The 23,939-nt window shown below is 41.7% G+C and overlaps 1 protein-coding gene across 3 annotated transcripts in view; it reads right to left on the reverse strand.

Annotated features, from left to right (window-relative positions):
- The window catches only part of ppfia1 (PTPRF interacting protein alpha 1), a 100,427-nt gene that overhangs the window by 64,902 nt on the left and 11,586 nt on the right, over window positions 1-23,939 (reverse strand). The window lies entirely within an intron of this gene.

Raw genomic sequence — 23,939 nt, forward strand, 5'->3', positions numbered from 1 at the left:
CTCTTTTCAATTTTCTCTCAGATCTTTTTTGCCTCCATTGCTGCTTAAGACAAATGAAACTGCAATTGGCGAAATGAGTCTAGTCTAGTCTGCTAATTTGCACTTGACGAAAAAGGAAGCTTAAAATATGTTCACAATTTAGAGTGTAATTAATATCCATTCATCCATCCAAACCGCTTATCCTGCTCTTGGGGATGCTGGAGCCTTTCCCAGCAGTCATTGGGCAGCAGGCGGGGAGACAACTTGGACAGGCCACCAGGCCATCCACCCACAATCCATCCACTATCAATCAGAATGTTGATTTTCATGATTTCGCCTGCTCAATCCATGGATTAACTGAGGTGCCGCGGATATAACTGCGATCCACGCATCACTAGCCGAGAAGCAGAAGAACAAGTCAATGTGTCATTTGTCCAAACAGCAAGGAATGACAATGTTCCAACCATTAAATTGGAGTAAATTATGTTATATCAGTAGATTAGTATATCAGTAGATTAGTCATGAAAAATTAGAACTGTGCGAATTTTCCTTTTGTATCAAGCAGCAAAAAGTTGAAGCATGAGGTGTTCCGAGTTAATTTGCCTTACTTCACATTACACATCCTACAATGTGAGTGTTGCGCATACGCACATCACAATGATGATGCTGAAACAATATATCATGCAGCCCTAATCCTTTTGTCACATGGTCTGAACTTGGCAGCCTTCATGATGGGAACCCCACACTATGATGAACAAAATAGTTTATTCTTACTTATTCTAAATCCACAAAACATTTTCAGTCTTGAGCTACTCTGAGTGTACATTATTCAAAACACATTCAATAAGAGTGAGAGTCCGTGGCTTAGACTCCTAATGCTATACAAGCCAACTACCTCTCAGATGTACATCGCTTTGGATAAAATCGTCTGCTAAATGAAATTGTAAACTGTAAATAAACATATATTCCTTTTCTAAATATAAATATTCATTTTTGGCCAAACAAATCACTTAGTGGTCCTTTAACATATATTGTTATGGTGCCATGAATGGTGTTACTGGGGTCTTGTGCAGTGAGGAACATCTGGCAGAAATGGCAACTATACAAAGCATTCCACATAGACAACAAAAACAAGGCAGTTCCTCTTGATATAACGCTGCACAGCCACAGATTTGTTATATTAAAAAAAAACACTCTCTTGCCAGACCTGGTATGTATGTCACAAGATGAGTGACGCTGCTTCACGCTTCCATATCCAGGCTTACAGAAAAGGAAGGGGGCCTGTTCCGTATGGAATTTCCCCTTTAATTTCTGTCACGTTTTACCAATGTTTCATTTTCTCTTTTAGAGATCCCTCTTCTATATCATCTCCCCATCCTGTTTGTCAAACAGAGCACTTCTTCCCCTCAGAATTTCAGTGGAACAAGTGTCGCACCTCATCCTCAAGAGCTATCTTACATGTATTGCCTTCCTTTAACAGCCAAAGAATCTTCTGTGCAGCCACTTCCACAGCTGGAAATGCTTTGCATACATAAAACCATAACAAGTGTGTTACAGAGGCACAGCAAATTCAGCTTACTTACAACATATGAGCCCTGAATTTGGATATGAAACAGGTTCCACTTTGCACATTGGAACAAATAATGACAATAGTGTAACTTCAAATCTGTGGCAGTGGTGTGAATGAATGCTCCAGTTTAAATAGGCTGAAACAGCATTAACAAAATAGCCTTGGTCTAATGAAAAAAGAACACAAATACACTGAGGGGAGGATGAGCCACATACAACTTTGGCAAGTACTTTTCTGTAAAGGTAAAGAAAGTCCATAATGAGCAAACTTAGTAACAGACTACTTCTGGAGTTTAAAGGTGCTGTCGATACATGAACAAGCTACCCTGGAATGTTTGTGCATTCCATAAGATGGGTTTTATCACTTGGAGGGAAGGGACCAGAAGCTAGAGAGAGAAGAAAACAGCCTCCCTTTAACATCCTAACCCTGCTTTAAGGTTTCAGTCAGAAAGGTTTATTTACACCTAATAATTTGATTTCATGCATGGCTCTGATACACTTGATAATTAAAAATGTTTTTTTTTTAAATCAGTGAACAGTAAAACTACACAGTAACTGATTACACTGATTAATACCAGAACGACCAAGATGGTCATTATGACCATTTTGGATTTTCAAAGTTTAATAACTTTGTGAAAAGAAAAACAAAAGATACAGACCTGCCGCTCCATGAATTCTCCTACAGTTGCATATATTTGCAGTAAAATGAGTTTTAGATCAATTGCACACAAAAAAAAGTTATGATAAGCTCTACCTAAAACGACCATTACCGGTCAAAATTACCATGCATAATTTGCACACGTCATGTTTGGTTGTCCACTATGTGTTTTGGTCGCGTCATTTCCTCTGCGACTTTCATTACCGTCGTAGAAACACACTAGCATTCTCCAGTGCACAATAACACCAGAAAAAGTACGTTTTTTGAAATATTTCCAACATGTTTGGGTACAGCTGCAATTTTAGATGCACCATGACTGCCGCCGAGGCAGGCGAGCTGTCAGAGGTTTTCAGCTGTTTTCATCTTGGGTGGATGAAAACAGGTCGTCCTCATCCTCATCCGAGGGTGAATGCAAGTCTCCACTGAGTAAAAGAAGGTCTGTGCTTCCATCAGAGAATACGGACACAGATGACCTGCCCAGAGCTGACGGAGCTGGTCTTCCTGATCCAGGTGTGGAAAAGGGGAAAGACGGGACGGTGTGGAAGGTCCTCCTTCCAACTGATCAGCATGGGGAAATGAAGACCCACAATGTGCTCACCAAAGTTGCTGGCCCCATGGCGCACGCTAGGCGCAATGTTGATGGTGCGCTTGCACCCTTCATGTGTCTAGTTAGCAGTGACATGCTGGCTCACATCGTGGCATGCACTGTAGCTGAGGCACGTCAGCAGCTTGGTAATGGCTCATGGGACCTGACAGTGCCTGAACTCGACGCTTTTCTGGCAATGCTTTTTATCCAGGGTGCACTGTCAAAGGGCGTGGAGTTGGCCAATCTGTGGTCTGAAAAATGGGGCATATAGTTTTTCAGAGAAACCATGTCCAGGAACCACTTCAAGGAGATCATGCGGTTCCTGCGATTTGACAAAAAGGAGACCCAGCGTGTATGTCTGCAGGATGACAAGTTTGCCCTGATGTCGGCCACCAGGAACAAGTTTGTAGAGAACTGCATAGCCTGCTACAAGCCTGGTACCAACATCACAATAGATGAGCAGCTGTTGTCCACCAAGGCCTGGTATAAATTCCAGCTGTACATGGGCAATGAGCAAGACAAACTTGGCATCAAATTCTGGCTGGCTGCAGATGTACACACCAAGTACATGCTAAACAGGGCTCCTTATCTGGGTAGAGATGAGACACGGAGAACAGGTCTGCTTTTCGGAGAGAATGTGGCATTGTCTTTGGCTGCTCCATACCTGCAGAAGGGGAGAAACATCACTACTGACAATTTTTTCATGTCTCTGAGGCTGGCTAACATATTACAGAAAAGGAAGACCAGCCTCATTGGCACCCTGGAGAAAAGGAAGCGTGAGATACCCACCTCCGCAAAAGAGAAGGCAGCGCCGTTCAGCACCAAGGTGCTGAAATGAAGCGATGTCACGCTCACCATCTACCAGGGGAGGCCAAAAAAGAATGTGTGCATATTGAGCTCCGTGCACACAACCGTGGGCATCATGGATGGGCCGAAGTCAAAGTCGGAGTCTGTCACGTACTATAATAACAACAACAAGTACAGCATGGACATCTTGGATCAGATGGTACGCATGTACTCGGTGAAAAGTAGTACACGCAGATGGCCAGTAGCGGTGTTCCACACCATCTTGGGCCTGGCTGGAATCAATGCCCACATCCTCTACAAGGAGTCCATCGATGCCAACATAACCCGGAAGAAGTTCCTGCTTCTACTGGCGGAGGAATTGAGAGTGGAGTTTATGAAGGGGAAGTTGGCACAAGGGCCCAGTCAGCAGCTGATGACCACAACACCGCAGCGGACAACGAGACTGAGGCAGTGCCAGGTTCGGGGAGGCTACAAACAGAACAAAACTTTAAAAATCTGCTGTAAATGCCAAAAACCCGTGTGGCAAATGTGAGCATATGAGAGGTGGGGTTTGCATTGACTGTTACCCCTAGTTGTGGTAGTGGAGGAGCTTTCCAATTCATGTTGGGGTGCATGCATGTGGTGGGAATGACATTGTTGGGGACTGTTTCAAGGTGGGGTTTTTTCAGCTTTTTTTCCATTTAACTTTTTATAGGCCTTGTTATTTTTTGTAGATTAGCAATATGTGTTTTCCCTTTTGTTTTTCAGGTTTTTTTCAGGTTTGTTTGTAATTTACTATTAAAGTTGTTAAATTGTTAATTTTGGTGTCAGTCGTTTCTTAACTGACATACTAACATATGCAATGCATTAATATCTCAATTGGTATTTATCTTGACAAAATGTGGAGTTTAGAAACCGGCAGTCATTTTGACCGCCCATGATCATTCTAGTTTTTAAGTTCGGGTCGTTGTTTGGGACTGTTTCAATATTTATTTTCAGTACTTTTTTTACATTTCACATTTTATAGGCCTTGTTATGTTTGTTAAATTAGCAATATTTGTTTGCCGTTTTGTTTTTCAGGTAATATTTTCACTTTTTCAATTTTGCTATTCAAATTCGACCATGTCTCTCAGAAGTTTAAATTGTTTAAAAAATAGTATTATAGTTGTTAAAATGTTAATTTTTGTGTCAATCGTTTCTTAACAGACATACTAACATATGCAATGCATTAATACCTCAATTGGGTATTTATCTTGACAGAATATGGAGTTTAAAAATCGGCATTCATTTTGACCACCCATGGTCGTTTTAGGTAGTAGTGAAATCCCAGTCATTTTAAAAATTATATATAATCTTTTTTTTCTCTTTTATTCTATAAAAAAAACATCCAAAAATACAACACACATATACCAAAGCAATAGGGAAATAAAGGATTTCAAAAACTCATCAAACTCTACAGAATCAAAGATTACAACACAGGTAGACAAAAAAAGAAACCCGCCAGGCATCAGTTTTTTCAATAGCGAAAAGACAGATGCCTGACAGGTTACCTACAGAAAAGTGGATCTTCGTGGAAACACACAGCATTCTCCTGCCCCTACAGCTGAGGTCAACGCAATGGATAGTAAAGAAGAAACGTTTGAGACACGATCACAATGCTCCAGCACCTCACGTATCAGTCAGTTTTCCTCAGCCAGTGCCATTGCAGCCAGAGCACATGCAAAGGCGGAGGCTCCGTGTGTGCAAGCATCATTTGCACAAAGAAGCAGACATGATTAAGGTGCAAGCATACATTGAGGAGGAACAACAAAAGGCTGCAATGAGGCTGCTAGGAAGAAAGCTGAGCTACAAGCCAATCTGTACACACTGCAGCTAGAGAGCGCAGCTGCAGCTGCCATCGCTGAAGCTAAAATTCTGAAAGCAGCTGCTGTGAATGAATTTGGAGAACCAGATCATGTAAGCCAAAAGAGTGAATATGCTGAGCATGAGCACATAGAGAATTCAGTACCCGAGTCTCACCAAGACTCAAAGCTACTACAACCCGCATCAGCACCAATGCGCCACCTAGCAATGGATGACAGTGAGGCAGCTGAAAACTACATGGGGAAAAGTAATGTGGAGGCAAGTGAGATCAGCAACCAGGAATTCCTTTGATTACCTGCTCAGCACACATTCATGGGGTACATTGCCATATACTATGCAGTTATTTCTAGATTGCAGGATTCATAGATTTCAAATGTTGCCGGGTTGCGACAAAGATGGATTAAAGACAAAAGCAGCAACTGATTGTCCTCTGGCATGAAAGGGCTCAAGAGTTTGCTGTTCCTCTGTTAAGTATAGACCAGTTTTAGCAGCCCATTTTTTAAAACATGTTTAATTTTGCCACGACGTTGCCCGTAGTGGGAATGGGACAAAGACTGAAATCAGAGAGCAGCTCTGGCAACAGCCAATGGGACTGAAGTTTTGGAACATAGAACAGGCATTACGAGCAGTCACTTTATCAACAACTACTTTTACTGGCACACAAAAACATATTTAACAACAACGGACAAGACAACGGCTCTTGCTGAGCTGCTTTCACTCTTTCTATAGAGTATACAATCTTTGCTGTGGCAAAGAAATCTCTCTAGAAATGTCTTTCTCCATGTGCAATTCTTTAATGTTTGCTTTTCTTGAGTTTAGAGCAGAGTGACTGTTGTAAATGAGGAACTGGGCTAATGAGCCTTCATGTATGAAACCCTCAATCTGATCCCTGCTATCTAGTGTGAATATGATCAACACAGCAGGCAATACTCACATCATCGCACCGCCGGTGTGAGAAGATGGTGGTGCGAATTCATGTTTGCAGCAGTCTCACCCAGTACTGGTGTGGGAAGATGGCCGCGCGAATTCACATTTGCAGCAGCCTCACCCAGTACCGTTGATACAGTGTCTTTGTCCATGTCTGCATCTAGATTCTTGTCTTCGTTTGTTGGCTGGGAGCGCTGGCGTGGGATCGGCTGCGAGAGCTTGGTCTGGTACGCTGTGGGCCCACAGACCACGGCCTTGCTTGGCGCTGTACCCGAGGAGGTAACACCAAGGGCGGTCTGACAGGACGTGGAAGCGGGGTAGGCTAAGCTACCTGCTCGCCCATGCAGACCGGCAGTTCTGATAACACCGAGGGCGGTCTGGCGGTGGCCTCACCTGGCGTTGACAGTGGTGTTTTTGATGTCGTCGTGTGGAGTGTGTCAAGGGTGTCTGGCTGGTAGAGCTGGCGCTGGATCGGATGGGAGGGCTTGGTCTGCTTCATTTGGTTGCCACAGGGACCACGGCCTCTGCCTGGAGCTGCACCGGAGGAGGAAACACGGAAGGCGGTCTGACAGGACGCATAATCGGGGCAGGCTAGGCTAAGTGCTAGCCCATGCAGACTGGCAGTTCGGACAGTCGTCCTGGCTGGCATTCGTTCCCCTGGACAGTGATTTTTTTTCTTCTTTTTTGGTTTAGTTTGGATACATGTGTTAGTTTGAATATGTGTTCTTGTAGTTCTTGAATGTGTTTTTGTCTGTATGTTGCACTGCTGTGGGCTGGGGGAAAAGGCATTTCATTCCATTTCATGTGCACAAGTATAAGAGGTGAAATGACAAAGTGTTCCTGATTCCTGAATACCAATTGCCAAGACTATTCTTTCAGATGGTGTCAGCAAAGACTGGTTCAGGCGTCCAAGTGTGCAGGAGGCTTAAATTGATAAATAGCCACCAAAGATAAAACTACTTTGCAATCAAGTAGGGTAAGTAAAAAAAAGAAAATTTGAAAAAAAAGGCAGGTCTGGTCTAGCAAGCAACCAAAAAAAGATAGCCCAGCCATGAAAAGTGAAACATTAAAAACATTAAAAACTGAGCTTCTGACAAAAATCCATCTCATTGGTTTTAATAAGCATTATGCATGGTAATGAGATTAAAAAACATGATTTTCCAATTACAAGTCTTATACCTAAGCACTATTTGACAGTCCTAGTCAAAACTAAGGATGTGCATTCCCAAACAAGCCTGAAATACAAACTTAAGCGATGATGTCCCTATTCTTTTGCAGCAGTGTTGAGTGAATACTTATTTCAACATGTTCTGTCCATACGTCTCCAGCAGTATTTGATCCAAACCCTAACATTGTTCCAAGCATGCTCTAATTAAGCACTTCATATAAATATCAGCCCCATTCTGACATTTCTATTTGTTTGTAACCCTTACATGCCAGTGCATTCTAGCACTGAGTAGTTACATAAACACTGTTTCCAGACAAAAAAACAAGAAATGATTTCCTGATAGCAAGCACAGGAAACATTGTTTAAGAAGTTTCTCAACCCCAAAGCTATTTGGCCAAAGGTGAGGTAGTTTCAGACTGATAACATCGGTAGATAACAGAAGAAATGCCTTCCACACAGTTAGTTTACAATTCCATACAAAGCTAAAACTATAACATTTGAAACAACTGTTTAAATGTGAATTTATAAGCTGATACGAACCTTTTGTGGCTATGAAATCAATACCCACAGCTTTGATATTAGTGGACCTCCTCTGCTTTCCTGAAGCATAATAATATTGAATGATACTGGAACAGATCACCTACACACACAAGCATGCACGTACACACACACACACGTGCACGCGCGCACACACACACACACACACAAATCAGTTGTCCTGGTTTTATTATCTATCTTCGCTGTCAGATCCTTTGCCTTCCTTTACATGTTTCTTGTACCATCACTCTTAGTTTGAGGATTTTCACTCACATTTTGGCCCCGTTTTGATGTAGGGGGTGGGCTTATTGGGTCTTATAAGCAAGTGATTGACACATGTCAACAGCAGGCTCAAGAACCACCCAGCTCCTCTGGTTCAGCAGTAAAAATATGTGGATGGCAGAGAATCAAATGCCTGGAGTAGGAACCTCTTACTTTATGTTCTCTTTTTTTTTTCTGTGACTGCACTCTCGCATGTAACTCTCATTTCTCATTTGTGGTTTGCTTTTCTCATTTATGGTTTCCATTCCTCATTTACAGCTTCTTTTTTTTTTTTTGCTTCAAGTTTTGATTTCTCATTTATAGTTTGTTTCTTTTTGCCTTAAATTGATCCTGGCAGCCTGTCCAGGGTGTCTCCCCGCCTGCCACCCAATGACTGCTGGGAAAGGCTCCAGCATCCCCGCGACCCTGAGAATAGGATAAGCAGTTTGGATAATGGATGGATGGATAGATGACATCATACAGCAGAATTCTTTTGGCTGTTGTTTGACACCTTGTCCCCCAAAGACTTGGCTTACACTCAAAGTGTTTAGCAAACTATTCAGCAATCAAAATTAATATTAGGGATAGACCGATTATCGAACGGGCCTATTATCGGCGCCGATATTTGGCATTTTGACGCATATCGGCGTCGGCCTTTTTTTTAAATCCAACAGCCGATAAGAGATCAATTTAAAACGGGGTTATTTTAGCTCTGATGCAGGCGCGCCTCTCTGTCTGCTGTCACTACTCTGTCTCTCCAGCATTGTCCCACCCACAGCACTATCTGATTGGTTACACGCAGAGCCACGGCACGGGTAACAGCCAATCAGCAGTGATAGCTGTGCATGCACAGTGCTCACACACGGGGGAGAGGAGAAAAAGTTTTGCCCAATCTGGAGAAGGTCCGGACTCGGAGAGCAGATATATGTTTCGAAGGTAAGTTAAGGCAGCAGACTCTCCCGAAATTGTAATAAACATCCCAGTCCTCTACAACTCACAACTACTAGTAACATTACTGTGAGCCCATTAACGTTATATAAACATAAGCGGCAGCTCTGCTCGCTCGCAGTCCCTCCAGACATGCCTGTTAATCACTTGAAACAAGGTTGCTGATAATATCGATATGGAAATAGTCCGTGATAGTAGAAGTCTGTGTGTGTGTGTGAGAGAGAGAGTAAAAACCTAATGAACTCAATTCAGTCCAGTTTTATTGCAGGGAAGCATGTTGAGGTGAAGGCTGATTAGCTTTTAGCGTAACGTTAGCCCATCGGTCCGCTATCTCCTTATCCAAGCCAGGAGGCTAGCCAGAATAAACCGGAAAATTTTCCTGCCTTCACAAAGCAGCAGAGTGTGTTCTGAGCACCTTCATTGAGTTTATAATCTAGCCAGATCAAATGGATTAATGCCAGTGTTGACAACTAACGTTAAACGTTATTGTCACGTTAGTATAGCAGGGTAACAAGCCATAAGCCGGCTAGTTAGCTAGCTGGCTGGTTAACTTTAGTGCCAATGCTGCAACTAGCGTTCGCTAATTTTCATTAGCAGAGAGATATCCTTACGTTATCTTAAATGAGTACACTGGCCACGCTGCTAGTAAACATACAGCCATTGCCATAGCAAATGCATTTAAGATAATGATCGCTCTCTGCTAACGTAAATTAGCGAATGCTAGCTGGAGCATTAGCGCTAACGTTAACCAGCCAGCTAGCTAACCAACAGGGACAGAAACAGCAAGAAGATACCAGCGTTCAAAAGCTAACGTTAGAAATGCACCAACAGTGCAAAATTAGTGCTATGCAGCAGTATTTTTGTTGGCGGAGTAAATGATTAAATAAACTAGCTAATCATTATATGTTGTCGCTTATTACTGTTAACTAATAAATGGCGCTTGTAGAATATTGTATAAAAGTAATATCACACTCGATGTGCTGTTATACTGGCCGCGGTTCGTTTTGAGTGACGTCATGGAATACTATGAATGGGGAGAATGTCTGTTATGGTAGAGAATAGTGTGTTTGTGTGGAAGCCACATGAGAAACTCTACAATTCACTACTACTAACGTTACTGTGAGGCCAAATACGTTAGCGGCAGCTGTCTGTTCCTATGATAAACTGATTATTAAAGTGAAGATGCTGTAGGCTATTTAGTGTTTTTAACGGTTTAATCACTTGAAACAAGGTTGCTGATAATATTGATAGGGAAATAGTGATAAAAGTAAGCAAAGCACCGTCTGTCGGAGAGAAAACTAAGGCAATAATGGCTGTTTAACTACCAAGTTATTTTACTTTACCTTTTTCTGTGTTGATTGAGAGATCCCAAGCAGCAGAAAATGACATATTGTTAGATTAAGCTGTCTTTGATAGTTTCTTGTAGAAAGGAGCAGGATATTGCTGTTTAAGACATAATGTAACTGCATCATAAAGCCTACATGAACTGCATGGTGTTCAGGGATGAATAGTCTCTCCTATTGCTATTGCACTATTTTTTCAGATATAGTTACATTAATCATTATTAATGTAGCAGCCTAGTTTTGAATGACAGGGTCCCTGCTATCACGTTGTTAAAATGTAACATTTACATAATAAAATCAACTACAGGCTTCCCAAATGTTGTAATAAATGAAGCATGATGAGTTGAGCATATGTCAGCATGTGGCCCCACTTTTAACTCTCTTTTTTTTAAACCCTTATTGCAGATGGATAGACTTCAGTTTAAAAGTGCAGTATGGAAGTATTACACTCAACCAACACCAGGGAAGGCAGTCTGTAATACATGCAATGAAGGTGTCAGCATGGGAGCAACAACTGGGAAAAACAAAAATACTTCAAACCTGTGGTCCCATCTTAGGATTCATCACCCTGAGTTGTATGAAACAGCACAGAAGAAACGGGAATCTGAATCTCATCAGGATGAGGCAACTTCATCTCAGCCAACAATAGAGGACATGTTTCAGAAACAAAGAAAGTGGACAAACTCAGATGACAGGTCGAAACTAACGGACAAACTAGTCCTAGAGATGATAGTCACTGACAACCAACCGTTCTCGGTGGTGTCTGATGTTGGCTTTAAGCGCCTCATGGCTGCAGCAGAGCCACGATATGCACTGAAAAGTGACAAGTATTACCGAACTGAGAAGCTGCAAGAAGTTCACCACAAGATTGTGGACAAGATCAAAGCGCTGATTCAACCAGAGAATGCTGGCTACTTTCTCTCCTTCACCACAGACTGCTGGTCTGGTGTGACAGAGTCTCTCATGAGCCTGACATGCCATTTCATCAACACTGAATGGACAAGAAAGCAGGTCATCTTAAATACAAGAGCGATGCATGGGTCCCACACTGGGGAATACCTGAAAGAGACATTCCTCAATATGCTTGAGGACTGGAAGATAAGCAAAGACCGTGTAGCACTAGTGCTTCGAGACAGCGGAGCCAATATTGTGAAGGGAACGAGGCTAGCTGAACTCCCAGACCTCAGCTGCACGGCGCACACCTTGCAACTTGTGGTGAATGACGGTCTGGCAAGTCAAAGAGCCGTCACAGATGTCATTGCAATGCTTAAGAAGTGTGCCACACATTTCCACCACTCCATTCTGGCCAAACAGCGTTTGCGAGTCATTCAGAGGGAACTTGGCCTGCCAGAGCACAACATAATCCAGGCTGTTCCAACGAGGTGGAACTCAACGCTCCACATGCTGCAAAGAATGCTGGAGCAAAAGCATGCGCTTACCATCTACTGTGGTGAACATGGAGGATTTGCAGGTCCTAATGCTCACCAGTGGGACCTTGTGTCCAATTTAATTGAAACTCTTCTCACAATAGAGGAAGTGACACTTCAGGTGAGCCACAGCAACTCATCAGCATCCTGCATTATTCCATGCCTGACTGTGCTGAGGATGCTTCTTCAAGATGATGAGGGGCTCTCCACAAAAGGCATCAGAACGCTCAGGCAAGCCATGAGGGAGAGCCTCGACAAGCGTTTCTCAAAAGTAGAAGACACAAAAACTGGTGCTGGCCTGTCTCTTAGATCCTTGTTATAAGAGTCATGCATTCTCCTCTGCCACAACATTGAGCAAGGCCAAAGGATGGTTGAAAGAGGAAGAGGACGCTGCCACACAACAGACCACTCGAGAGGAGCATGCTGCCACAGAAGGAGCCATTATGGAGGAGCAGGCTGCCACAGAAGGAGCCAGTATGGAGGAGCAGGCAGCTGCATATGGGACACACGAGAATGACGGAAACACCCACAAAAGGCAACGGAGAGAACACACATCCTTCCGCAGCCGTGTTGATGAGATCTTCAGTTCTCTGCTGGCACATCACACTGGTGACCTGCTGGCCAGTAGCTGCGTTGAGGATGAGCTACATCTGTACCTCAAGGAGCCAGTGATCGACAGTCATAAAGGGGACCCACTCCAGTGGTGGAGACAATGATGGGCGCTTCAAGCTACTTGCGAAACAAGCAAGAAATTTTCTTTGTGCACCACCCTTATCAGTCCCAAGTGAGCGCGTCTTCAGTGAAGTCTCTGCAATTTATGAGAGCAAAAGAAGCCGTCTCACTGGAGAGCACGCTGAACAACTCTGCTTTTTGCACCACAATCTGGTGCTGCTCAATTGGGACTACTAATTGATTTTAGACTCACATTTCTGTGCAAATTTTTATTTAAATCTGTTTTATTTACTTTATAAAACTCCAGGGAACTATTTATTTAAATTTTCAGTTAACTTTATAAGAGATTCTGCTGACCCTGGGAACTCCCTGCACTTTTTGTTTTTGTTTGAACTTAAAACAAAGATAAGTGAAAGATTAATATTTTAGTTATATTGAAATTTTGGACAACTTTATTTACTGTAGACAACTTTAGGGAGCTATTTATTTGTTTAAGTTTTCATTTAACTTTATATGACATGCTGCTGAGCCTGGGAGCTCCCTGCACTTTTTGTTAGAATTTTAAAACAAAGATGTCTATTGTCCAAGATTTAAAAACACCTTTAACATGTTGCAAATCTGAAAAGCTGTTTAATAAACATATGCTTAAAGGCATTTAAACGAAGTGAAGTGTTGGAGTTTGTATTATTCAAAATTTTGACGGCAATATTTTCCCTTTTACTGCAAATTAATATCGGCTCCAAATATCGGTTATCCCCCTCATTGACTACTAATAATCGGTATCGGTATCGGCCCTGAAAAAACCATATCGGTCTATCTCTTATTAATATTGACTGGGTTTTTCAAAAAATAGCTGATGTTGGCAAACATGCTGCTACACTGCTATCTTTCTGTTCCTTTGATTTACTTTGTCTTGCTAGCTTTGATTTGTTGTTATTTTACACATATTTCAAAGATAAGAGGTCAGAATTCAAAAAGAATTACAAACATCCAGTTTAAAATTGCACCACAGTGTTTTCCATGTGTTTAGTTCCTGCCCCCGCCTCAAATAAATCAACTGTCACTCAAGTGCATTTGTTGGGAAATTTAAACATTTTTGGCACAATGATGCTTCAGACTGCTGCTCTGATTATGTTTCCACTCAAGTTGGAAAAAAAACCCCATTTTATTCTGTAAATATGTTTTACGTAAACAGAATGACGGTAACTGCAGTTTGCAAGGATACAATGGTGCTAATGCTAACGTGAATGATAATGGTCATTCAGCAAGTCTTCTATTAGAGTCCCACTCATAAACAATGTATCCTTGTTGATATGTTAAGAAAATAATCAATTTGTTATTTTCCTTATGTCATAAAAGTAACACTACAAACTAGCGGTCGACCGATATGTTTTTTTCAGGACCGATACCGATCTTTGGTAAGTTATGGAGACCAATGGTCAATACTTGGGGCCAATATTCAGTTGCACTAATGTAAAAAATGTTGTGCCAAAATTTACAGCAACGCAAACCCCAACAAAAAGCTGCCTCTAAATGAACATATGTTTGATTGAATTTTGTGTAAAACAGAAAAAAAAGTGCATGATGTTCAAGGCACTAGATAACAATGAGTGGAATTATTTTTTAATTAAAGATAAAAAACTTCCAAAACATGAAATGGAATGAATTAAACTGCATGGGCAGCAGAAAGTAAACTTTGATCAAACTGAATAATTATAATATTAAAATAATTCCACATAAATTGGCTAGAGTGCTCCCAGCAGGCTTTGACTGAACGGAATGGAAAAATGTACATTAGTGTCATTATTTCCCCTTTCTCTTATCTTTAAAGCGATAGTTTGGGTTTTTTGAAGTGGGGTTGTATGAGGTACTTATTGATAGTGTATTACCTGAAGTAGATGGGAGTCTATGAGCTCCCAGTTTGGAAATTCAGCAGAAGCCGGCACGAAAGTTGAGGAATGGGACACAGATAAAACACATTTTAAGAAAAGGCTCACCTAAAAAATATAAATGTGGTATCATGTACAACATATTTTAATATCACATACAACACTGTTAATCCTAGACGACAAGGTCGGGTGGTAACACCTGGAACTACATTCTCTCAACCACAGAACGTTTGAGAGAAGCCGCCTGTTAATCTCCCGCTCCATCCTACCCTCACTCGTGAACAAGACCCCGAGATACTTGAACTCCTTCACTTGAGGCAACAACTCATCCCCAACCCAGACGGAGCAATCCACCATTTTCCAGTAGAGAACCATGGTCTCAGACTTGGAGGTGCTGACTCTCATCCCGGCCATTTCACACTCAGCTGCAAACCGCTCCAGTGTACGCTGGAAGTCGCGTTCTGATGAAGCCAACAAAACCACACCATCTGCAACAAGCAGAGATGCAATTCTGAGGTTCCCTCACCTTGGCTGCGCTTTGAGATCCTGTCCATGAGTATCACAAACAGAATCGGAGACAAGGGACAACCTTGGCGGAGTCCGATACCCACCGAAAATGTTGTTTGACTTTGTGCAGAGAATGCAGACACAGCTCTCACTTTTGGTTACACAAGGACTGGATGGCTTGTAGCAACTGCCCCAGTACCCCATACTCCCACAGTACCCCCAACAGAGTTCCCCAGGGTACACAGTCGTAAGCCTTCTCCAAGTCCACAAAACATGTAGACTGGCTGGTCAAACTCCCATGGCCCCCTCAGCTCTTCTGCAAAGACATGTAGGTCAGGTGAATTGGCCATATTAAATTGTCCCTAGGTGTGAATGTGTTGGCCGTGTGATGGACTGGTGGCCTGTCCAGCACATCTCCCCGTCTGCCGCCCAATGACTGCTGGGATAGGGTCCTGCATCCTGTAACCTCGATGGGGTAAGCAGCTTGGATAATGGATGGAAATTTAAGAGACTGATTTTATAACCCTGTTGCACCCACAAAACACATCTCCACTCAGTGTGATCTGCAAGAACAATGTCTTGATGCATAATCAATAATCCAGGTGTAGAATCCGAGAAAAGCTGAATCAGTTCATCTGGACGCAAGGTTTAGTAGGAGAAACATTTCACCATTCATCCAATGACTTCATCAGTCTCATTTGACTGCAGGTATCCCCAACCATATAAACAGCAAAGTTATTATCATTATCATCATCATTATTATTACAATAACCTATTTATATAGCATGTTTCTAAAACAATGTTACAACACGCTTTACAAAAGAAATAAAACCAGACAAGGCAAAAAATAATAATATATACACTCACTGGCCACTTTATTAGGTACACCTTGCTAGTACCGGGTTGGACCCCCTTTTGCCTTCAGAACTGCCTTAATCCTTCGTGGCATAGATTCAAAAAGGTACTGGAAACATTCCTCAGAGAGTTTGGTCCATATTGACATGATAGCATCACGCAGTTGCTGCAGATTTGTCGGCTGCACATCCATGATGCGAATCTCCCGGTCCACCACATCCCAAAGGTGCTCTATTGGATTGAGATCTGGTGACTGTGGAGGCCATTTGAGTACAGTGAACTCATTGTCATGTTCAAGAAACCAGTCTGAGATGATTCGAGCTTTATTACATGGCGCGTTATCCTGCTGGAAGTAGCCATCAGAAGATGGGAACACTGTGGTCATAAAGGGATGGACATGGTCAGCAACAATACTCAGGTAGGCTGTAGCGTTGACATGATGCTCAATTGGTACTAAAGAGGCCCAAAGTGTGCCAAGAAAATATTCCCCGCACCATTACACCACCACCACCAGCCTGAACCGTTGATACAAGGCAGGATGGATCCATGCTTTCATGTTGTTGACGCAAAATTCTGACCCTACCATCTGAATGTCGCAGCAGAAATCGAGACTCATCAGACCAGGCAACGTTTTTCCAATCTTCTATTGTCCAATTTTGGTGAGCCTGTGCGAATTGTAGCCTCAGTTTCCTGTTCTTAGCTGACAGGAGTGGCACCCGGTATGGTCTTCTGCTGTTGTAGCCCATCTGCCTCAAGGTTCGACGTGTTGTGCGTTCAGAGATGCTCTTCTGCATACCTCGGTTGTAATGAGCGATTATTTGAGTTACTGTTGCCTTTCTATCAGCTCGAACCAGTCTGGCCATTCTCCTCTGACCTCTGGCATCAACAAGGCATTTTCGCCCACAGAACTGCCGCTCACTAGATATTTTCTCTTTTTCGGACCATTCTCTGTAAACCCTAGAGATGGTTGTGTGTGAAAATCCCAGTAGATCAGCAGTTTCTGAAATACTCAGACCAGCCCGTCTGGCACCAACAACCATGCCATGTTCAAAGTCACTTAAGTCACCTTTCTTCCCCATTCTGATGCTCGGTTTGAACTACAGCAGATCGTCTTGACCATGTCTACATGCCTAAGTGCATTGAGTTGCTGCCATGTGATTGGCTGATTAGAAATTTGTGTTAACGAGCAGTTGGACAAGTGTGCCTAATAAAGTGGCCGGTGAGTGTATATGGCTATGTCTTTTTTCATTCACTGTACTGTAAATGTAACACTGAAACCCGTCTAAATGACAACAAAGCAACAGTCTAAAAACGAATTCATTTCCAGTTTGGGGAGCTGCAACCCATGTAGGTGTTGACAAGAGAGAAGTAGGAACATCTGTGCAAAGGTTCATCTACGAAAAATACATTACAGTATTTTCAAATTGGACACAAGTTTTAGCAATTCGATCAAGTATAGCTAGATTGCTGTCTCACTGTCAAGAATAAGACAAACATTTAATTTTTACTTTCCTGGTTGCGACGAGATGCTGGCTGTTGGCTGATGGTTGAGTGAGGAGGACAAGGCATGTGCGGGAGAGGGAGACCGGCACAAAACATCAAACACAGTACACTCGTTGATTTGTGCATCATTGTTGGCGAAGGTGTTTCGTCATGTTAGTAATGCATCCTCTCTTGCACGAAATAAGTTTGGCACAGGTCTTGTACTCTGCCAACCTGTCATTTTTTTAAATGAAGCCACGCTTTTGATAGCTTGCTGCGGTCCATGATGGCGCATGGCTCTATCAAGACTCGTGTGCTTGCTACTCTTAATTGATCTTCCCACAAAACAAAAACAAAATGTATCGCTTTGCGCAGCGTTGTCCAGTCCAGAAAGCGCACCACTGTGTAGCTTAGGAGACAAGAAGACATGCATGCATTCAATTAGCATGACTATAGTCACAGCCACAAAGACAGATAGCTAGGTCCTGGTACTGAAACTGAAACTTAGCGCGAGTGTAATTTGTTTTGAGAACCGATAAGCAAAATCAAAATTAAAATTTCTCAATGACTCCATTGGAATCGGAATTTTGGAACCGGTTCTAATTTGGAACCAGTTGTTGATACCCAACACTAAACGAGAACAAACGTTTTCAAAGTTTTTGAATCACTGCAACCACAACAGGTTCTTCATGATAGTCATGTCATAACTGTGCACAAAGATTTTTTACTGATGGCTCCAGTAGTCTATGGGATTAGCTGTGAACACGCACGCGCGCATGCACATGTGCGCACGCACATGGACGCACACACACACACACACACACACACACACACACACACACACACACACACACACACACACACACCCTAACTCTAACCATGCAAACTACATGACTAACCCTAAAACCAAGTCCTAACCCTAAAATAGACCCTTTTACTTGTGAGGACCTCTAAAATGTCCACACAAGGTAGGTGGTTTCTGGTTTTTCTATCCTAATGAGGACATTTGGTCCACATTACGATAGTTAAACATACATACACACACACACACACACACACACACACACACACACACACACACACACACACACACACACACACACACACACACACACACACACACACACACACACACACACACACACACACACACACACACGACCAAATGCATAATCCCCTCCAGGCTACCACTGATAGCGATAAAGGCTTTCCACCAAAAACAATTCTGATTATATCTCAATCAATTTGGAAAAGTTTTAGTTTGGAAAGTTTAGTTTCTTTTTATTCATTGATCGGTCATAATCTAAACTGTTATATGTCATGGTCTACAAGTCTCTTTGCTTCCTCTTTTGCCAAGACTGAACACTAGCTCCTAATGCATCATTAAAGACAGGAAATATGAGCCCTTCATTGCAAACATAAGACCTAGAAGGAAAGAAACCTGAGCCATTATCCGAACAGAAACAGGAAGGCAGATAGATAGTGCAATAACTATTACTGCCCACACTACAACACATGAACCTTTTGATGAAGGACGGAAAATTCTTTTAGAGGGCCCTACCTTACAAGCTTAAAAAACGTCTTTCAATCATAATGGAAAACTGAATATTCTGCAGCCAAAAAAAAATAAAATTCAGAGAATACTGATAAAGAACTTGAACTTTGCTTTCAAATGGTTTTTAAGGTTTTCGTAGCGATCATTTTCCCTGCAAGGAGCACCTGCATTGTCAAAGTGAAAAGTCTAAAAGCACATCCAAGCATAGCAGAACAATCTAAATCCATTTCAGAGGCCCTGACATACATTTTCGATACTGAGTAAATAAAACCTTTCAATTAGATACAATACTATCAACACAAATCACCATACCCAAAACATGAATAGCATTTAACAATAAAGAAAACAATCTTTAATTATTATCATATACACTACCGTTCAAAAGTTTGGGATCACCCAAACAATTTTGTGTTTTCCATGAAAAGTCACACTTATTCACCACCATATGTTGTGAAATGAATAGAAAATAGAGTCAAGACATTGACAAGGTTAGAAATAATGATTTGTATTTGAAATAAGATTTTTTTTACATCAAACTTTGCTTTCGTCAAAGAATCCTCCATTTGCAGCAATTACAGCATTGCAGACCCTTGGCATTCTAGCTGTTAATTTGTTGAGGTAATCTGGAGAAATTGCACCCCACGCTTCCAGAAGCAGCTCCCACAAGTTGGATTGGTTGGATGGGCACTTCTTGCGTACCATACGGTCAAGCTGCTCCCACAACAGCTCAATGGGGTTCAGATCTGGTGACTGCACTGGCCACTCCATTACCGATAGAATACCAGCTGCCTGCTTCTGCTCCAAATAGTTCTTGCACAATTTGGAGGTGTGTTTAGGGTCATTGTCCTGTTGTAGGATGAAATTGGCTCCAATCAAGCGCTGTCCACTGGGTATGGCATGGCGTTGCAAAATGGAGTGATAGCCTTCCTTATTCAGAATCCCTTTTACCCTGTACAAATCTCCCACCTTACCAGCACCAAAGCAACCCCAGACCATCACATTACCTCCACCATGCTTAACAGATGGCGTCAGGCATTCTTCCAGCATCTTTTCATTTGTTCTGCGTCTCACAAACGTTCTTCTTTGTGATCCAAACACCTCAAACTTGGATTCATCCGTCCACAACACTTTTTTCCAGTCTTCCTCTGTCCAATGTCTGTGTTCTTTTGCCCATCTTAATCTTTTTCTTGTATTGGTCAGTCTCAGATATGGCTTTTTCTTTGCCACTCTGCCCTGAAGCCCAGAATCCCGCAGCCGCCTCTTCACTGTAGATGTTGACACTGGTGTTTTGCGGGTACTATTTAATGAAGATGCCAGTTGGGGACCTGTGAGGCGTCTGTTTCTCAAACTAGAGACTCTAATGTACTTATCTTCTTGCTCAGTTGTGCAACGCGGCCTCCCACTTCTTTTTCTACTCTGGTTAGAGCCTGTTTGTGCTGTCCTCTGAAGGGAGTAGTACACACCGGTGTAGGAAATCTTCAATTTCTTAGCAATTTCTCGCATGGAATAGCCTTCATTTCTAAGAACAAGAATAGACTGTCGAGTTTCAGATGAAAGTTCTCTTTTTCTGGCCATTTTGAGCGTTTAATTGACCCCACAAATGTGATGCTCCAGAAACTCAATCTGCTCAAAGGAAGGTCAGTTTTGTAGCTTCTGTAACGAGCTAAACTTTTTTCGGATGTGTGAACATGATTGCACAAGGGTTTTCTAATCATCAATTAGCCTTCTGAGCCAATGAGCAAACACATTGTACCATTAGAACACTGGAGTGATAGTTGCTTGAAATGGGCCTCTATACACCTATGTAGATATTGCACCAAAAACCAGACATTTGCAGCTAGAATAGTCATTTACCACATTAGCAATGTATAGAGTGTATTTCTTTAAAGTTAAGACTAGTTTAAAGTTATCTTCATTGAACAGTACAGTGCTTTTCCTTCAAAAATATGGACATTTCAATGTGATCCCAAACTTTTGAACGGTAGTGTATCTATTTGATATATGATAATAATTAAAGCCATTTTAGAACCGTTTTAAATCCAAATTGAGAGTACTTGAAGCTGATTTCACAACATGTACTTGTTTTTTATAATCTGCTTGTAATTTACTTTTTTCTAAATTTTTTGTCTTTTGTTTGTGTTTTAAAATGTGTAATTTTGCAACTGCGTGATTTTGTAACTGTGCTGCCTATCTTGGCCAGGTTTCCCTTGAAAAAGAGGTTTGTAATCTCAACGGGATCCTCCTGGTTAAATAAAGGTTAAATGAAAATAAAATAAAATATTATTAATTTATTAGCAGAATGTCAGCAAATACACACAGGCAAGCATATGATGTCTCACATATAGCCTTCTCATCAAAGGGCAACGCTGGCTTCTTATGCTACACTACACTACAACCTTCAAATATTTTTCTGCTATTAATGCTCCTTGATAGCACTAAAAATGTAGAACCATGACACAAGCACCTACATGTATTTTCCACAGCATGCTCGGCCACTCGAAACACTTTCCAACAGACAAAATTAGCTATGGACAATGCTGTTTTAGAGGCTCTGTGGATAATGTGTACTATTGACCAAGTGTGTTCATTGAATTGTTTGGCTTTTAGAGTTCCAAGAGTTTTATTAACCTAAATAAATAGGTTACGTCCTGAATCGAACAATTCTAAATGGGTCTATAAAACACAATTTCTTTTAAAACTAGAAGAGTGCACTCAGTAGAGTGCACATCCCCGCCAGGCGTAGCTCCTCTTCTCCGGTGCTCGGACTTAAGTGAAAAACCAGCTGAGGTTTTCGCACTCAGTTGCGGTATAAAACAGGTTTTTCAAAGGTTTAGAATCATCGCAACCACAAGAGGTCCTTAATCATACAGTAATAACTGTGCACAAAAATTATTAGTTTGACAGGCCCTGTAGTATGAGAGACCAGCAGCGGACAGATACACACACACACAGACAGAAAAACCAGTGTTTTTCTGCCATTATAAGACTTTTGCACACAGCCCAAGTCGACTGAATGAGAAATGTAGAAAAAAAAGATTTTTTAACATGCAAGTGTTCAAGCTAAAAAATCTACCTAAAAAAAGTTTTGTCTATCAATGTGTAGATGCGCAGCGTCAGTGGACCCTCACACGAATGCGACCAAGTCTAATATGAACTTGAACTTTCCAAAAAGAAAAGGATTGCTATGCAACCATTTTGGTCTGACCCTAACCCTTTCTTTATTTTCATAATATAATAAAGCTGGGTAAGGCGTTTACGCTCATGCAAGTGCGACTCACATCCATGGTTGACCCAGATCGGGCAGGAACAAGAATATGCAACATTTCCTGTTTTGACTGCAACTTAGAGGAAGTTGTCATTTAATAACTTTCACATTTTTCGGATTATCAAAGTTCTTTTAATAACTTTTCATATCATATTGCTGCCTGATCAGAGTGAGTTGTGCGCACACATTTGACTCTGATCAGGCAGCAACTGATTCCTGATTCCTGACAGCGTAGGTCAAGCAAGCTAGGATGGTATTGCTTATGGCATGAAACAGACTTGTACTGTCTCATAAAGAATTTACTTGACTAAGGTCTTATTTGCAAAGGTGATAGCAATGTAGAACTTGGCCTTTAATTATCAAGCTTGTCATAGTCATGGTGAGTGCTGACGTAGGTTTAATCTCACAATCTAGCTTGTAATGAATAAGGATAGAATATGAAATGAAAACCCTTATCCTAAACCCTATTTAGAATGAATTAGTTTTTCCAAGGGAGGTCAGGTTTTTACATAAATCCAAGACATTCCCAATGATTTTAATCCGTCCAGATTGACCATGTCCGTGTTGTTCCACACACCACAACTCAGTGAAAATTATGGCACAAATTGCCCTAATGTTTTTCATACAACTCAGGGGTACTCTCAGAAATTAATATTGTGGTCTGTACTGAAATCTGCAGGTTTTAAATGACATTTGTTCTCTCAAATTCACTTTGACCAGTGTTGGATACCATTAAAGCCCTTTTTTTTTGTTGTATTTTTCAATTGTGTGAATATTAAAACTGCCCTGATGGTCTGCTGGATGTTATGGAGGTTTCAGACAAACAGTTTTTGATGACTTCACTGACTTAAGTAGGCTAAAGACCAGTTTATGATCATCCAATCTATGACATCACAATATGACCAACATCCATCACTGCACCACTTTGATTCTGGACACTGGAAACACATGAGCAAATAACAGAATGCGTCACTGAGATTAAGGTAACAATGACTCAGTTCACATCCTATTATGCATAGCTTGGAAGTCTTTTCTGAGTATGTAGGTTGGTTGAGAGTTTTGTATCCATGACCACTGACTGATGATGAGATTTGTTTGTGAAGCAGGAGACAGGACCCAAAAGCGTGAGTCTCACGGCAGAAGCATGAGAGTTGGCAACTCTGCTCTCAGTCCGCACACCAGTGGGTTTGTGTGCGAGAACCAGTCCTTGCCGCATATGTGTGTGAAAGCGCAGTGATTAAGTGGACGTGGACAGGGAATCAAGGTCATGGAGGCTTAATGGCCCATGGGGCAGTACAGTCAAGGAGAGGGGCATCAGTAGCCATGGCCATCATAGCAGCAATGAAATTCATCCCTTGTCCACCAAGAGAAGATGAAGGTGATTGCAAGCCAATATAAACAATCCAGCTTTCGGAAAAAAAAAAAAGCTTTGTAAATATGTTGAGTGCATTTCCTACCTTTGAAGTAGGAAATGCACTCAACGTGTTTGTTAGGTCTCAAGAACACACACATTGAGCTCTGGCGAGGAACTTTGAATGTAACAAAATCGGGTCATTTACAAGGACTCTTGTTAGATATCTTTAAGCAGCGGTCAAAGTCTTTTTCCTGCCTTGTCCTTACAATGTCCTTTTGAGTGTATCTTTACACCATAGTAGGTCAGTT

Source organism: Lampris incognitus, chromosome 4 (genome assembly GCF_029633865.1).
Source record: "Lampris incognitus isolate fLamInc1 chromosome 4, fLamInc1.hap2, whole genome shotgun sequence".
Taxonomy (NCBI): domain Eukaryota; kingdom Metazoa; phylum Chordata; class Actinopteri; order Lampriformes; family Lampridae; genus Lampris; species Lampris incognitus.